At 45.0% G+C, this 14,864-nt stretch overlaps 1 long non-coding RNA gene across 1 annotated transcript; it reads right to left on the reverse strand.

Annotated features, from left to right (window-relative positions):
- Positions 1-1,396: 1,396 nt before the first annotated feature.
- LOC307114337 lies at positions 1,397-12,054 on the reverse strand. Its single transcript, XR_013814980.1, has 3 exons — positions 11,578-12,054; positions 9,243-9,323; positions 1,397-1,552 (listed from the first exon to the last, which is right to left on the reverse strand). It is a non-coding gene; the product is annotated as an uncharacterized lncRNA (long non-coding RNA).
- Positions 12,055-14,864: the final 2,810 nt, after the last annotated feature.

Consider the following 14,864-nt stretch of genomic DNA (forward strand, 5'->3'; position numbering starts at 1 on the left):
TGACAGGGCAGAGATGGTGGAAAAGCAGAGAAGTAAGTATGAAGAGATGATTCGGTGGTGGAGGCTGTGCTAGTGTTTGGGAATCAAGTCCAAATGGTTGGCAAGAAAGGGGGGAGGGAAGAGAGGAAGTTTACAACTGGAAAGAAATGCTCTTCGGTGATCTACGGACGTGGGTTCAAATCTTAGTTCCACTGATTTCTTACAGCACCACCTTAACGGCAGGGATTCTCAACCTTTTCATCTCCTGGCCACATAAACTAATTACTAAATTCTGTGGCACACTAAAAAAATTTTTTTAACAATCTGACAAAAAATAAGTATAATTTGGATTCATTCACACTGGACAGCTATTGCTGTGTTGGCTGCTGTCGTTTTTTAATTTAACAATCTAAGGGAAAAGAGGTCAGTGCCCCTGACTGAATAGTCAGGTACTGCATGTTGTACAAATCCTTGCGGCACACCATTTGGCTGTCGCTGCCTAGGGTCCTAGAAGAGCCAGTTTTCTCGTTTGCAGAACGGAGACAACAACGCCTGTCTCTTAGGGATGCTGCAGGCATATTTGCCACCCGGCATCTCTCTAGGAGCTTACATTTTAGTAGATGAGAGAATCTGTGCACAGATAGTGACAATCGCGTGTGATATATGCGGTGTATATACAAGGTCCTCCAGTGACAGAAGAATGGGAGTAATGAACTCAGTTTGGGTAGGTGAAGCGGGGGGAGGGGGGGGCTGTGCAGAGAAGGGGTCACGCAACACCTCTGTGCCGTTATTGATGATCTGAGGTAGGCACCTGTCTTACTCCTCTTGCGCTGCAATAGCAAATGTCATAGGCTAGGTGGCTCAGACGACATATTTATTTCCTTACAGTTCTGGAGGCTAGAAGTTGGAGATCAGGGTGCCAGCAGTGGTCAGGCTCTGGGGAGAGCTCTCGCCTGGCTTGCAGACAGCTGCGGCGCTGAGAGAGAACTCTCTGGTGTCTCTTTTCCTCCTTTTATAAGGCCACCAGTCCTCTCAGATTAGGAGCCCACCCATAAGACCGCCTTTAGTCTTAATTGCTTGCTAAACTCCCTATCTCCAAATACAGCCACTCTGGGGAGAGGGAGGGAGGGCTTCAACATATGAATTCAGGGACATACCGTAGTTATATCAGCATCTAGTTAGGCAGGTGCCAAGACGATAAGCCTAAGGGACAATGAGTACAGAATCCATAGAGAAGACTGCGCCCAAGGAGCCAGAAGCTCAGACAAGTAGTCTAGTCCACCAAGTCCCCACAGAATTGAAATTCTTTACACTATGGTAACAATTTTTCTCAGACTAGGAAATGTTGCATACTTCCAATATTTTAGCACAGACACTCTCTAAGTGTGCCTACCCGAGGCCTTGTGATGGGGTTCCGTGGGAGGAGAAAGGATGTAGCTCAGTAGCTGAAGAAGTGCTGCTGAATGGAAACAGACCACGGTGACACGGAGAGAGCTGCTATCGCACAACTCTGTTTCTTCCACGGCGTCTCATACCCTAGGGGTGTCCAGTCCATGCCAGTTATACGAACTTCCTAGGAAAATCACATCCAGAAAAACAAGCGTGTGCTTTTGGTCCAATGGTGACAGAAAGTACCTTCTTCTCAAATAAAAAAAGAAGAGAATATTGCTGCGAAGATTCCAGGAAAGGCAAGGTATTTGTTGAAATATCTAAATGACATGTTCTACCAGGTCACACCTGTTGAGCCCAGCCAGTGAAGTGTGAGCACAGAGGGCTGTGGTGTGCATTTCATGTCCACTTCCTCTGTGTGCACAACGGGACTTCCCTTCCCTGGATGGGGCCACCTGGCCACAGGCTGCCCAGGGGATGTGGCAGAGGGGATATAAGCCAGGCCCTTAAACATGCTTCGAGTGGACATCAAACTCTCTCTGCCCTGCTGCGGTGGCACCCTGACTTGGAGACCACATGTTGCAGTTTCTGAAGTAAGACAGAAGACAGTGACACGGAGAGAACTGCTATCGCATTCAACTTGCTTACCCAGCCTGAACTGGCTTGGTGTGTGTGTGTGAAGGAATTTTTGTCTATAGTGTTAAAGCCACTTAGAAAACAAGAATAGGTAAGCTCACCCTGACACCTTGCCATGGGAGAGGAGATTTGATTTCTGTTCTGCTTAAATCTATTTTTATTTTAGTCTTCTAAAATGCTGGCCCTAACCTATCAAACTGATTTAATGATCCCCAAAGGCCTGTGATCTGTTATTTGGAAAAACCCTTTCAAACCCCAGGAGAGGTTGGATCCGGTAATGTGATGCTTGCCATTAAAACGCGGATTGAACCACATTCATAGACAAGCTATGGTGCAAACTGATCACAGTCAGATGGTTCCATTGTCTTCCTGGGTGGCCACAGTCCTACCCCAACCTTCCCATCGACCGGAACTACGGGAGCCAACTCTAGAGACTTGTCTCTTTCAAAATGAGACAAATCCTATTAAAACAACATAAATATTAATGACTCACTCCATAGGAAGGACAAAGGCAATGAGATAGGCCAATTTTGAAATGATTGTGTTTCTTTCCTTCTTGGAGGGGGGTGGCTCAGACTGCCTTACTGGGTTTCATTTTCTTGCACCATCTTCTTCAATCCCACTGTCACCTCACATCCTCGGCTCCTGGAGCCGCCTGGCTGTGTCACAGACCCCGGAGCTATGCCCTGCCCTCTGCTCCTCCATGAGGTTTCAATGATGCTGAATTTGAAGCCAGCTGGGTTGACTTTTTAATGAACTCAAATACTTAACCTCTCTCTAAGAAAGGATGTTCACTCCCTAGGTATGTGTCACCGTGTAGCAAAACCTTTCCTCTCTGCAGGCTCTGTCCCCAGTGCGGGGCATGCAGGAGGCAGCTGATCAATGATTCTCCCTCATCATTGATGCTTCTATCTCTCCCTCCCTTTCCACTCCTTTCTGAAATCAATAAAAATATATTTTTTAAAAAACAAAACACAAAAAACCTTTCCTGCCTGGGTTCCTGATATCCCCAACCATGGAACTGTTTCCTGAAACTTCGAAACTTCTCAAAGAGAATATTGTTCCTCAACCCCTTTTGGTTGTTTTAGATTCTTTGATTTTATTTAAGTAATTAGAGGCCTGGTGCACGAAACTCATGCAGGGGAGGGGAGGTATCCCTCAGCCCAGCCTGCACCCTCTCCAATCTGGGACCCCTCAAGGGATGTCCGACTGCCCGCTGTAAATGGGCAGTCGGACATTCCTCTCACAATCCAGGACTGCTGGCTCCCAACCACTCACCTGCCTGCCTGCCTGATTGCCCCTAACTGCTTCTGCCTGCCAGCCTGATCACCCCCTAACCACTCCCATGCCAGCCTGATAGATGCCTAACTTCTCCCCTGCTGGCCCGATTGCCCCTAACTGCCCTCCCCTGCTGGCCTGGTCACCCCTAACTGCCCTCCCCTGCCAGCCTGGTGGCCCCCAACTGCCCTCCCCTGCAAGCCTGGTCGCTCCCACTGCCCTCCCCTGCTGGTCTGGTCACCCCTAACTGCCCTCCCCTGCTGGTCTGGTCACCCCTAACTGCCCTCCCTTGCCAGCCTGGTCACCCCTAACTGCCCTCCCCTGTAGGCCTGATCCCCCCTAACTGCCCTCGCCTACAGGCCTGGTCCCTACCAACTGCCCTCCCCTGTAGGCTTGGGTCCCCCACAACTGCCATCCCCTGCAGGCCTGGTCCCTCCCAACTCCCCTCCCCTGTAGGCCTGGGTCCCCCCCAACTGCCCTCCCCTGCAGGCATGGTCTCCCCCAACTGCCCTCCGCTGCAGGCCTGGTCACCCCTAACTGCCCTCCTCTGGAGGCCTGGTCACCCCCAACTGCCCTCCCCTGCAGGCCCGGTCACCCATAACTGCCCTCCCCTGCAGGCCCGGTCACCCATAACTGCCCTCCTCTGCAGGCCCAGTCACCCCTAACTGCCCTCCCCTGCTGGCCTGGTCACCCCTAACTGCCCTCACCTGCAGGCCTGGTCCCCCCCAACTGCCCTCCCCTGCTGACCTGATCACCCACAACTGCTCTCCCCTGCTGGCCATCTTGTGGCGGACATCTTGTGTCCACATGGGGGCGGCCATCTTTGACCACATGGGGGTGGCCATCTTGTGTGTTGGAGTGATGGTCAATTTGCATATTACCTCTTTATTAGATAGGATATGTTGGTCAAAAGAAGGTACTGGGCTTAGAGACAGCAGATCTCCTCCATCACTTCTGAAAACTGTAGGAAGTCGGGGTACCCTCTTGCTTTCTAGGCTTAGATTGACTGAGCACACCCTCCATTCAATGGGTTTCACGTTATTTTAAACTTGAGGGAGATTTTTTGTTTTCTCGTCTCTACTTGAACTGTCAGGAGGTGTGATGACAGGGAATCACATAAGCTTTCTGCTGATAACTCTTCTTGTTAGATTATTTTTCATTAAACCATTGTCATATTTCATAACATATTAGGAGCAAATTTAAAACAGATTCAGGCATAACTTCTTCACAGGTAAAATTGCTCTGATGTTTCTTAGTTCGGGGGAAAATGATTTGTAGATGTTTTTGCGAAGAAAGGTAAAAGCTCTTGTGTGAAGGATCCATATTCTGTGGACTTGCAGCCAGGGAGAGAAATGTTCATGCCGTAAGGAAACATGTAAACAGCACCAAGTGCTAGAGAATAGGAAGAGGAGCAGGAAATCAAGGCTCAACTATATGGTGCCATTTATAAGACAGGGTTTTTGGAGAGTGGAGTGATACTAGACATTTAAAGAAAAACGGACAGAAACCATGGTAAAATTTCAAGTGTCATTCCTACTCCTAGTACCCACCCACCCATCACCCCCCTCTTTTTTTTTTTTTTTGCTAATTCTCAGTTGAGGATATTTTTCCCATTGATTTTTAGAGAGAGTGGAAGGGAGGGAGGGGAAGAGAGAGATATATATAGACAGAAACATGGATGTGAGACAGACACATTTATTTATCGGTTGCCTCTGCACATACCCTGACTGGGACTGGGGATCAAAACCTGCAACCCAGGTACCTGCACTTGACAGGGAATTGAACCCAAGACCCTTCAATCTGATTGTGTTTCTTCAATCTGGGGGCTAATGCTCTACCACTGAACCAAATTTCCAGAATTCTGAGTTCCCACTTTGATTGTGAAGTGTGATTACTGTTGAACACCACTAACGCCATGATCTAGACACAATGAGGTTACTATAGCCACGGTGGCTGCTGAAATTTGGGAAGAATTAGGAATCACAAGAGTTAGAAAGGCATGGGAGTCATTTGATGTGCACAACCATAGAAGTCTATGAGCTGTGCCAATGAATTAAATATTTTTCCTTTGACATATAAATAGAAACCATTATAGAGGCTTTCCTGCACTGGAAAAGCCCACGGAATTTAAAGTTTAGATAGCAATCTTCATTGTAAAGGATGGATTGGATGGCTGGTCTGGAGGCAAGGAAGTCAAAGATGGCAGTCTGAACTTGGGCAGGGAAGGGGAAATGGAGAGCAGTGGGTAGAACAGATGTGACACAAAGCCCATGCAGGCCCCAGGGGTCAGAGTCGACCAGCTGGATGTGAGAGAGGGAAAAGCAGGAAGCAAGAAATGATCCCAAGTTGCTGTGTTGCAGAAGACCAAAGAAATACCAAGCACAAAGAAATACCTAGAGAAAGGGAGGGATCCCGTTTATTAACACTCATGGACTCCGGGAATAATTTCCACATCAGAGTGAAGAAAGACGCAGAGGGCTTCACTTTTTATAACCTTCTGGGGTCTTTGTCTCGCAGATATGGTTCCGCCCCCTTTCCTGGGCTTACAGGAAGGCCCCCAGGTGTTGGGGGTCCCCAGGCCATATCTGATGATCTGTCCTGGGGCCAGCGATAACGACCCTTTCCCCCCATCCCCCCACCCCCAATCCCGCCCAGGGCAGTGCATTGTTCACAGTTTTTATGGCCTGACACGCCTTGCAAGACCAGTTCCCTCCTCAGCTGTGTCATGGTGACTGCAAGAATCAAGTGAAGAAGTGGGCGGGGCAAAATGATAATCAGTTCAGTTTTAAATCTGTTGAGAAATTTTCAATTGGAGACCCAATTTATGATGGTCTTTGAAAACCTGGTGGAAGAGTTCAACTTTGATGCAGTAATTAGACAAGAACTTTAAAGAGTTAAATTGGAGTCATAAAGATGGTGTTAAAGTATAATTCATGGTATATCCATGTATAACTTTTAAGAAGAAAAAATAGATTAAGAAAAATCCATCTTTGAGGAGCTAGTGATATAAGCACGGTGAGAGCAATAGAAAAATTCAGGAAAGGACCAGAGAGGGGAGATTTCACATCTTATATGAGGAACACAGATCCCAAAACCCATATTATATATATAACGAGAGGTCTGGTGCACAACATTCGTGCACTGGAGGGGGGGGTCCCTCAGCCTGACCTGCACCCTCTCGCAGTCTGGGACCCCTTGGGGGATATCCGCCTGCCTGCTTAGCTGGCAGGCAGACATCCCTCTTGCAGTCTGGGGCTCTCGCAGTCCCGGACCCCTTGCTTCTTACCACCTGCCTGAAGTGGAGGCTGAAGAGGCTCCTGCCACCATGCCACCATGCCACCACTGCTGCACTTGCCAGCGTGAACCGGCTGAGTGGCGTTTCTCCTGTGGGAGCGCACTGACCACCAGGAGGCAGCTCCTGCATTGAGCGTCTGTCCCTTGTGGTCAGTGCTCCTCATAGCGACCAGTGATTCCACCATTCGGTTGATTTGCATATTAGCCTTTTATTATCCTATCTAATAAAGAGGGAATATGCTAATTGACCGTCATGCCCTCACAAAGCTGGCGGTGCCCACAGCCAATAAGGAGGGAATATGCTAATTGTCTGCTATGCCCTCAAAGATGGCGGCGCCCACAGCCACAAGATGGCGGCACCCAGTCCCCTCAGCCCCACCGGGGTGGCAGGCACGCAGCACGGCCAGGCCCGCCCCCAGGCAGGTCTGGCTGCTCTGCACACCTGCCTCCAGAGTCCCCCAGTCCCCTCAGTCCCCCAGCTGCCCAGGGCTGCCCGAGGCTCAGGTAACCAGGGCCGGCCGAGGCTTGTGCTGCCAGCAGTGGCAGCAGCAGAGGTGTGATAGGGGCGTCACCTTCCCATGATCGCCGGGTAGCCTCCCTCCCCTGAAGGCTCCCGGACTGTAAGAGGGAACAGGCCGGGCTGAGGGACCCCCGCTCCAGTGCATGAATTTTCATGCACCGGGCCTCTAGTATAGGATAAGAAGGTGACTTTTCCAGATGATCTAAGTCCTGCAGGTGGGAAGCTTGGTGAAGGAACCTAATGGGCAGTGCCTTTGTGAAAATTACAGGACATCTCCTTTGAATGGCTGTCCTAGCCCAGGGCCTGTGGCTGGTCCTACTCCCATTCATCCTTCTGACCCAGCCTCCATCTGCAGTGTGGATGCCCCAGGGAGTGTAAACAGGCCTGGAGACCTTTGAGTAGATAAGAGAAAAGGAAGAAAGCCTTGTTTTGTTATCACTTTAAGTAGATAAAGGACTCTCTTGAGGAAAGAAGCTCAGACTTTTTCTGAGGGGTTTACAGGGCAGGATTATGACCCGCAGTCAACCATTTCGAAATGGCAGGTAAATGTTTTAAGTAAATAAAACTGCTCAAAAGCATGACTGCCTTTCTTGGGAGACAGTGAATTCAGCCATTGGAAGTAATAAAATGCAGTTTGGACCTCTAATTGATAAGGATGATTCTTTCAAGCCTGTGATTTGATGGTTACTTGCCCAATGAGTGTTATGGCCAGTAAATCTATGACCACAGAGGAGAGCTGACGGTGGCTAGAATGGAGGCGGCAGAATCTGGTCTGGTTATTGTAAGAGCAATTTTTCCTCAAATTCCAAGATTTGGGGGAAAATAGAACAGTCCCCCAAAATACTTTTAACTTATAATTACATAGCTGTATAACATTTGCTACAGTTGATTATGATTTTACTGGAAGTACAAGATCAGCTTTGGCTTAGAAGTTGTACTTGAGTTAATGGATTATTCTAATAGGAGTTGTGGATAAAATCCTGATTTGTCGTTGGCTAAATTATGAGTCTGCATTCCCCAGATTTTCTAACAGATGTAACTGGGATAGCTAGTGTTTGTTTATGTTTCTGAATTCAATGGCTAATTAGTACTAGGATATCAATTTTATTTCAGAACGAAGGTCTTCAGTATGACCTGACTGTAAATACCTGTACAGGTTTGGTTATGTATATTTAACTGATATTTAAGAATCTTATTTTCATTTAATGTTAAATTCATCAGCCAACTAATTTAAGAAAAATAAACCTTTTATGAAAAAAAAAGTAAGTTGATTAAAATTCCAGTTCGTTTTCAAATTCTTCAGTAAGGGAGAATGTAGAACGGAAATGCAAAAAGCAAACAGCTTACAGAAGGACAAAGAGGAACCTGAGCCAGCAGGTTAGTCACACAGGCAACCTTGCTTCTGTCTCTTCAAAGAATCAACAGAAGGCCAGGAAGATAAAATCTAGTTTCCTGGTTCAGAAGGCTGCTGAACATCTTGGAACACATTCTACCTTCCAATTCATGACCCTCCCTGGAGATTAGAAACAGGTTCTAACAGATCGGAGTGTCTAAGAATTAATGTTCTTAGCAAGGTAGAACATTGGCTCAAGCCTTCTCCTATAGCAAAACCCATTTCTAATGAGAACCTTGTCATCAGAATTATTAGAAATAGAGGAAAATAAACATTTGGAAGATCGGTAGTGCAGTAAACCCATGAACCCAGCAAAACTTAGACCTTATCAGTAAAAACAAATGGATTCTCATTTAACTTATGGGAGATCCATTCATAGAAGGCCTACTGTGGGGCAGGCACTTAAAATGAAAACAGGAGCAGCAATAACAACCACCCAATGCCTATTTTCCCATCAGTCATTGTTGGCTTGCTGCAACTAACTAATTAAAACCATATTTCAATTCAAGTAGCTTTACTAAGTGACCAGAAATGGGCATTTTTCTGGTACACCAACTATTTATTAAATTTAGGACACTATACTTCATTAAAAGTACTTTAGGTCAACATGTAGAAGAAAACTCAAAATAGTATTTCCTCTGTCTTACGTGGCAATCTTTCACTGTTAATTGTCATTTGGCATGTGTATAGGCTAAAACCAGGTTACCTATTGCTGCATAACAAATTGCCACTTGAAGATGGGGTCTTGCTTACCAGTTCCCAGAGCTGCAATGCTTGAGGCATCAAACTGGTGCTGACTCGTTAAGTACTCGTGCAACAACCATGGCTGTTTCCCTTAAAGATGAGAAGAAAGCCTCTTTCTCCACTCTGGCCAGGGTTATTCCCTCAGGTCCCAGAACAATGTTGCATATACCAATGTCTAACAGGGATCTTCCTGAGACCATTTCCTTTGTCTTATTCTGGCAGCACCTCCATCATAGGGTGTGTTGGTTAATTTTATGTGTCAACTTGACTGGCACCATGGGGTGACCAGATATTTGGTCAAATATTATTCTGGTGCTTCTATGAGAGTGCTTCTGATGACATTAACATTTAAATCGGTGGACTTTGAGTAGCAGTGGTTCTCATCTGATCAGTTGAAGGCCTTTATAGGACAAAAAGAGCAGGCTGCCCTGAGCACGAGGGAATTCTCCAGCCTGCTGGCCCCCACATTGGAATGGCAGCATCAGCTCTCCTGGGTCTCCAGGAGACACAAGGCAGGACACTAAGTCTTGGCTCCAGGGCATAAATCCTCCCCCTCCTCTTTTGGCCTCAGGTGAGTCAACATACACATCTCTAAAGTTGATTCCGTAGATTCCTCTAATATATACATATGTGAATCCTGGGACTACATATAACCTTGTGATGCACATACTTGCACAAAAGTCATTGTCCCCATTTTGGACTGCTTTCCTAGGATAGATTTGGAGAAGTGGAATTCTTGGGTCAAAGCTGTAAGTTATTTAAGGTTCTTCACTAATACTGGCAAATTCTTGACTGAAATATATCATTATTGAGCCTCATCAATAATGAATATTCACACTGCCAATTTTTATTATAGTAAATATGGGTGAATATCCTGGTAAATAAATCTCTCCACACACCAGTAGTATTAAATTACAGAATTATACTTTCTTGTAAAAAATAAGTAATTTTTAGGGTATTTGTATGGAAGGAGGCAGAGACAGGAGGAAGGGGAAAGCAGGGAAAAACTTAATATTTTAAAGCTTCTGATACATATAACAAATTTGTTCTCCAAAACAGTTTATATTCCTACTGTCATATCAGAAGGTGCTCATTTTCTTGTACTCCTAATAATACTTGGTATGATTATTAAAAATAGCACCAGCAGAAAATAACTTTAACAACATGTAGGTTAAAATAGCATCTCTGATGTTTTACCTTTTCCTTGACGTTCAATCTTCCCTTCATTCAACTAATAATTATTGAGTACCACCATGGACCAGGCATATTGTTCAGTTCTGAGAAAACAGTTATAACCCCTCCCCTTCCTGAATCATCTCCATTTCTTGGGTCAAAAGAAATTCTTGACAAAGACTTTTCCTCTCAAGCATCCAAGTATCTGCAGAATACATTGTACCTCCCCTATTTCTTAATTATCGTACATACAGTTACTCAAATAGGACATTCTAACCACTGTCTGCTCTATTATGGCTAATACTCTACCTGGCATTTCCATCTGAGTAATTTTTTTTCCCTGATACCTTCTGATTTTTGTTGAGATCAACGCAGAGGGTTTGGGTAAGCCAGATGAACAATGTACCTCTGGGAGAAATTGTGAAATAAAATTGAAAGGTTTTGTGATATTGTAAAAAGGTATATTTTGAGCCAGAAAGATCTTAGTTCTTACACTTGCAATGTAACCTTAGGCAGATTACTCAGTGGACTTTTTTATGAATTATGGTTTATATAATGTTTTTTTCTCACTGAATAAAATATTCCAGGAGAGTACTAGCCACTGAGTAGAGCTAAGGATTTGGGGTTTGTTTCGGCCATGCTTTGTTACTCGGTCTGTTACCTTTCACCAGTCTTATTGCTGGTTTTGCTGCTCCATTTCTTGCCAGGAGCCCCTCCCTGTTGGCTCTGGAAAGTGTGGATCTCCACTAGAGTTGACCAACCACACTTCCTTCTCCAAATGCGCTTTATGTTCTCACCTGTCTTTGCCTTGCTTATGCACAAACCGTTGTTCGGACTGGACCCTGTTTTCCAGTGACAACTAGTTTTCAGGAAAACTGTGAGCTCTGTACGGGCAGAAAACACATCCTCTGGTTTATGTTTTTTCACACTCAGTGCTTGCCCAGCCCAGTGTCTGACACTCTATAAATCCTTAATGATCATCTGTTGAATGACTATTCACCTGAACTTGGGTGTTGAGGGCTCATGTGTGAAATCTCAAGGGTATTTTTCCCCTCATTTTAATATCCTTTCGTTTCACCTGAAGATTTCCTACAGAGCTATCAAGACTGAACTCAAATGCCACCTTCCCAAGCAGGGTTTCCACAGATCCCCGATGGAATACACTACTCACTTCTCGATGTTCTCCAGGCATTTGTCGATTTTCTCTCACCACCTTCTCCTTTGGTAGAGTCTGATCTCTTATTTATCTTTGGATTCCTAGGCATCCACATTCTGAAGAAAGTGTTCGATAGCTGTCTGAAATGAATGGACAGGGAGGCTGTGTTCACTCGTTCCTAGGACTTTACATTTTAGTTTGCATAAAGGAGAAGCCAGTTTAAAATGTACTTGAAGGAAAGTGAGTACGAGGCCATGTGCAGTAACTGGGGAGTGCAGAGGATGGGGGCATGGAATAGGTTTTAATTGGCGGCTCCATAGTTCAGGGGTGTATCTCCAGGGGCCAACTCTCCCCTTTCTTTGGCTGCTGCCAGTCTCTCTCTGCCTGTTGCCAGCAGGAAACCCACCAGAGGTGACCCCACATCCCTTGCGATTTCACGGGGTAGAGACAATACTGAGCCCTTAGGGGCAGACTACTCTCCACTGAGGATGGAATTCCTGGCACCATGGCAGACGCAGGGGCAGATATTCATATTTCTCAAAACACCCTCGGGGCCTCTGCATAAGAATGGTTCTGCAGAGACAGGTCCACAGACCCTCCTTATGTAACTCATTAGAGGAAATATGTGGGTAACCAGAGTAGTGGCCGGCGGAGGGGTGAATAAGGACCAGCTTTACGTTCAAATGATCTCGAGAGTCTGTCACTTCACCCTTGCAATACCTCATAACTTGGTTAGTAAATTCAATTATCGTACTTTTGATTCAACCTCTCAATCCAAATATGGAGGTGTTTTGAAAAAGACTGGACTTTAACTTCCTAAGGCTTTTAGATGTTTAACCTTTTCCTTGTTGGCATTTCTGAGAAATTTTCATTTATTGTAGATGGCCTTAGACCGTCACTGTATCTGCAGGCATTACTTTCCTCTTACTAGTAACTCCGTATTTTTTAAAAAAATATTTTTTTATTGGTTTCAGAGAGGGAGAGGGATAGAAACATCAATGAGGGAGAATCATTGGTTGGCTGCCTCCTGCACGTCCCCTCCACTGGGGATCAAGCCTGTAAACCAGGCATATGCCCTTGACTGGAATCGAACATGGAACCCTTCAGTCCGCAGGCCGACGCTCTATCCACTGGGCCAAAACAGCCAGGGCTTAACTCCCTATTTTTTTTTTTTTTATAATATGTTTTTATTGATTTCAGAGAGAGAAAGGGAGACAGAGAGGACAGAAACATCAATGATGAGAAAAAATCGTTGATTGGCTGCCTTCTGCACACCCCCTACTGGGGATTGTGAGTGAAACCTGGGCATGTGTCCTGATCAGGAATCCAACCCTGACCTCCTGGTTCATAGGCTGATGCTCAACCACTGAGCCACACCAGCTGGATTTAACTCCATATTTTATACTGGAATGCCCATTTTCCATCAGTCAACTTTGAAACACTGGACAAAACTAAGTTCAAGTGCTGGTGGGGTAATTTTCCCAGGGATCACTCCCAGGAGGTGCCAGGTGATAGAAGGTGAACAGTTCCTGATTTCCACAGCCCCTACACTCCTTCACCGTGGGGATGAAAAGATTGAAAGTAAACAGTAAAAAGGGAGGATTTCACCTTGGAAAAAAATTTTCTTCTTAATATTTCAGTTTGACTGGGAGAAAGGAGTGAATGTTAATTGTTTTTAGACATCAAGTAGCATGGGGTTTGGCGTTTTCTACCAGCTATCCATCCACTTGTGGAAACAACAGATGCAGGTAAGAAAAAGAGACTGATCACTTAATTTTTTAAAATAAAATTGATGAGACAGCAAATGATATTCAATCCTATTAAGGAGACAAAGCACAGACCTTAAAAAGAAAAGAAATCCTTTCCTTCCTTGCATTGGGATTGTGTGTTATGGTTCCACAATTCAGGGAGATTGGAAATTATAGAACATCTGCAATGAAATTGGTTTTCTGTGGAAAACTGATGAATCACTTACCGCCAATGACTAGAAAGAAAAGCACTTGTTTATACCCTTATGTAATGAATTTTTATGAGGTGAAGTTCGCTGTTTATAAAAAATACACTTTAAGCTGCTCGAGATGTAAAATAATAGAATTCAGAATTCAGAGCCATGCATTACTGCAAAGACAGTCACTAGCAGAATATTATCTGCTTACAAAACACCAAAACAGGGCTATTACTTCTATAATGGAATTAAAAAAAAATCTCATCTACCCAGTTGGATTCTAGAGGAAAAAGTATTTAAAGGGACATAGCTGAAATTGACAGCTCCAAAATTGCATGTATTTTCAAAGAAAAGTTATTAATTCTCTTATTGTGCTCCTGAATTCCAACTGTGTTTTCCCTCAAAGCAAGAACGCCATAGAACGTTTTAAATTAAAAACGGCACTCGAAGATACACTGCAAACTGGGGCTGCTGTCCGCGCTACACTGTTACAGAAATGCATGGGCAAGTGTTCCCACAATTCCACCCGCTGCTCTGCTCATTTATTTGGGAGGCCTTCCTAATCAAACCCCAAACCCTCTTGTCTTTTTTTTTTTTTTTTTAAGTAATCACCCTTCTTTAAAAAAAAAAAATGGAGATAGACCCAGCTGGCATGGCTCAGTGGTTGAGCGTCAACCTATGAACCAGGTCACGGTTTGATTCCAGGTCAGGGCACATGCCTGGGTTATGGGCTTGATCCCCAGTAGGGTTCGTTCAGAAGGCAGCCAATCAATGATTCTCTCTCATCATTGATGTTTCTATCTCTCGTTCCCATTCCCTCTCACTTCCTCTCTGAAATCAATAAAAATATATATTTAAAAAAAGTGGAGATAGAAACATTGAGGAGAAACATCAACATCGATCAGCTACCTCCTGCATGCCCCCTACTGGGGACCCAGCCCACAACCCAGACATGTGCCCTGACCAGGAATCGAACTGGTGACCTCTTGGTGCATGGGTCGATGATCAACCACTGAGCCACACTGGCAGGGCCCTCTTGTCTTCTTCAAACATTGTGGCAGTTACTGTTTTTGGCTGTAGGGACACACACACACACACACACACACACACACACACACACACACTCACACATAGCTTCAGTCTATTTTGAAAGACAGTCATCTAGTTGAGACTAAGGCATATTCTAGTAGGTTTAAGATGTGGCATTAAGAAATAATGCAAGCAATACTGTATAGGGGTTTTCCCTCTAAAAGAATTTGCCCTTTGCATTTAAGCCTTTTTAAAGCAATTAAGCATAGTGTGTTATTTTATAATTTTTGTTGACTAAAAGGGAATTCTTACAGATTGGTGTGGAATT

This window comes from Cnephaeus nilssonii (genome assembly GCF_951640355.1).
Source record: "Cnephaeus nilssonii genome assembly, chromosome: 18".
NCBI classification, from domain to species: domain Eukaryota; kingdom Metazoa; phylum Chordata; class Mammalia; order Chiroptera; family Vespertilionidae; genus Cnephaeus; species Cnephaeus nilssonii.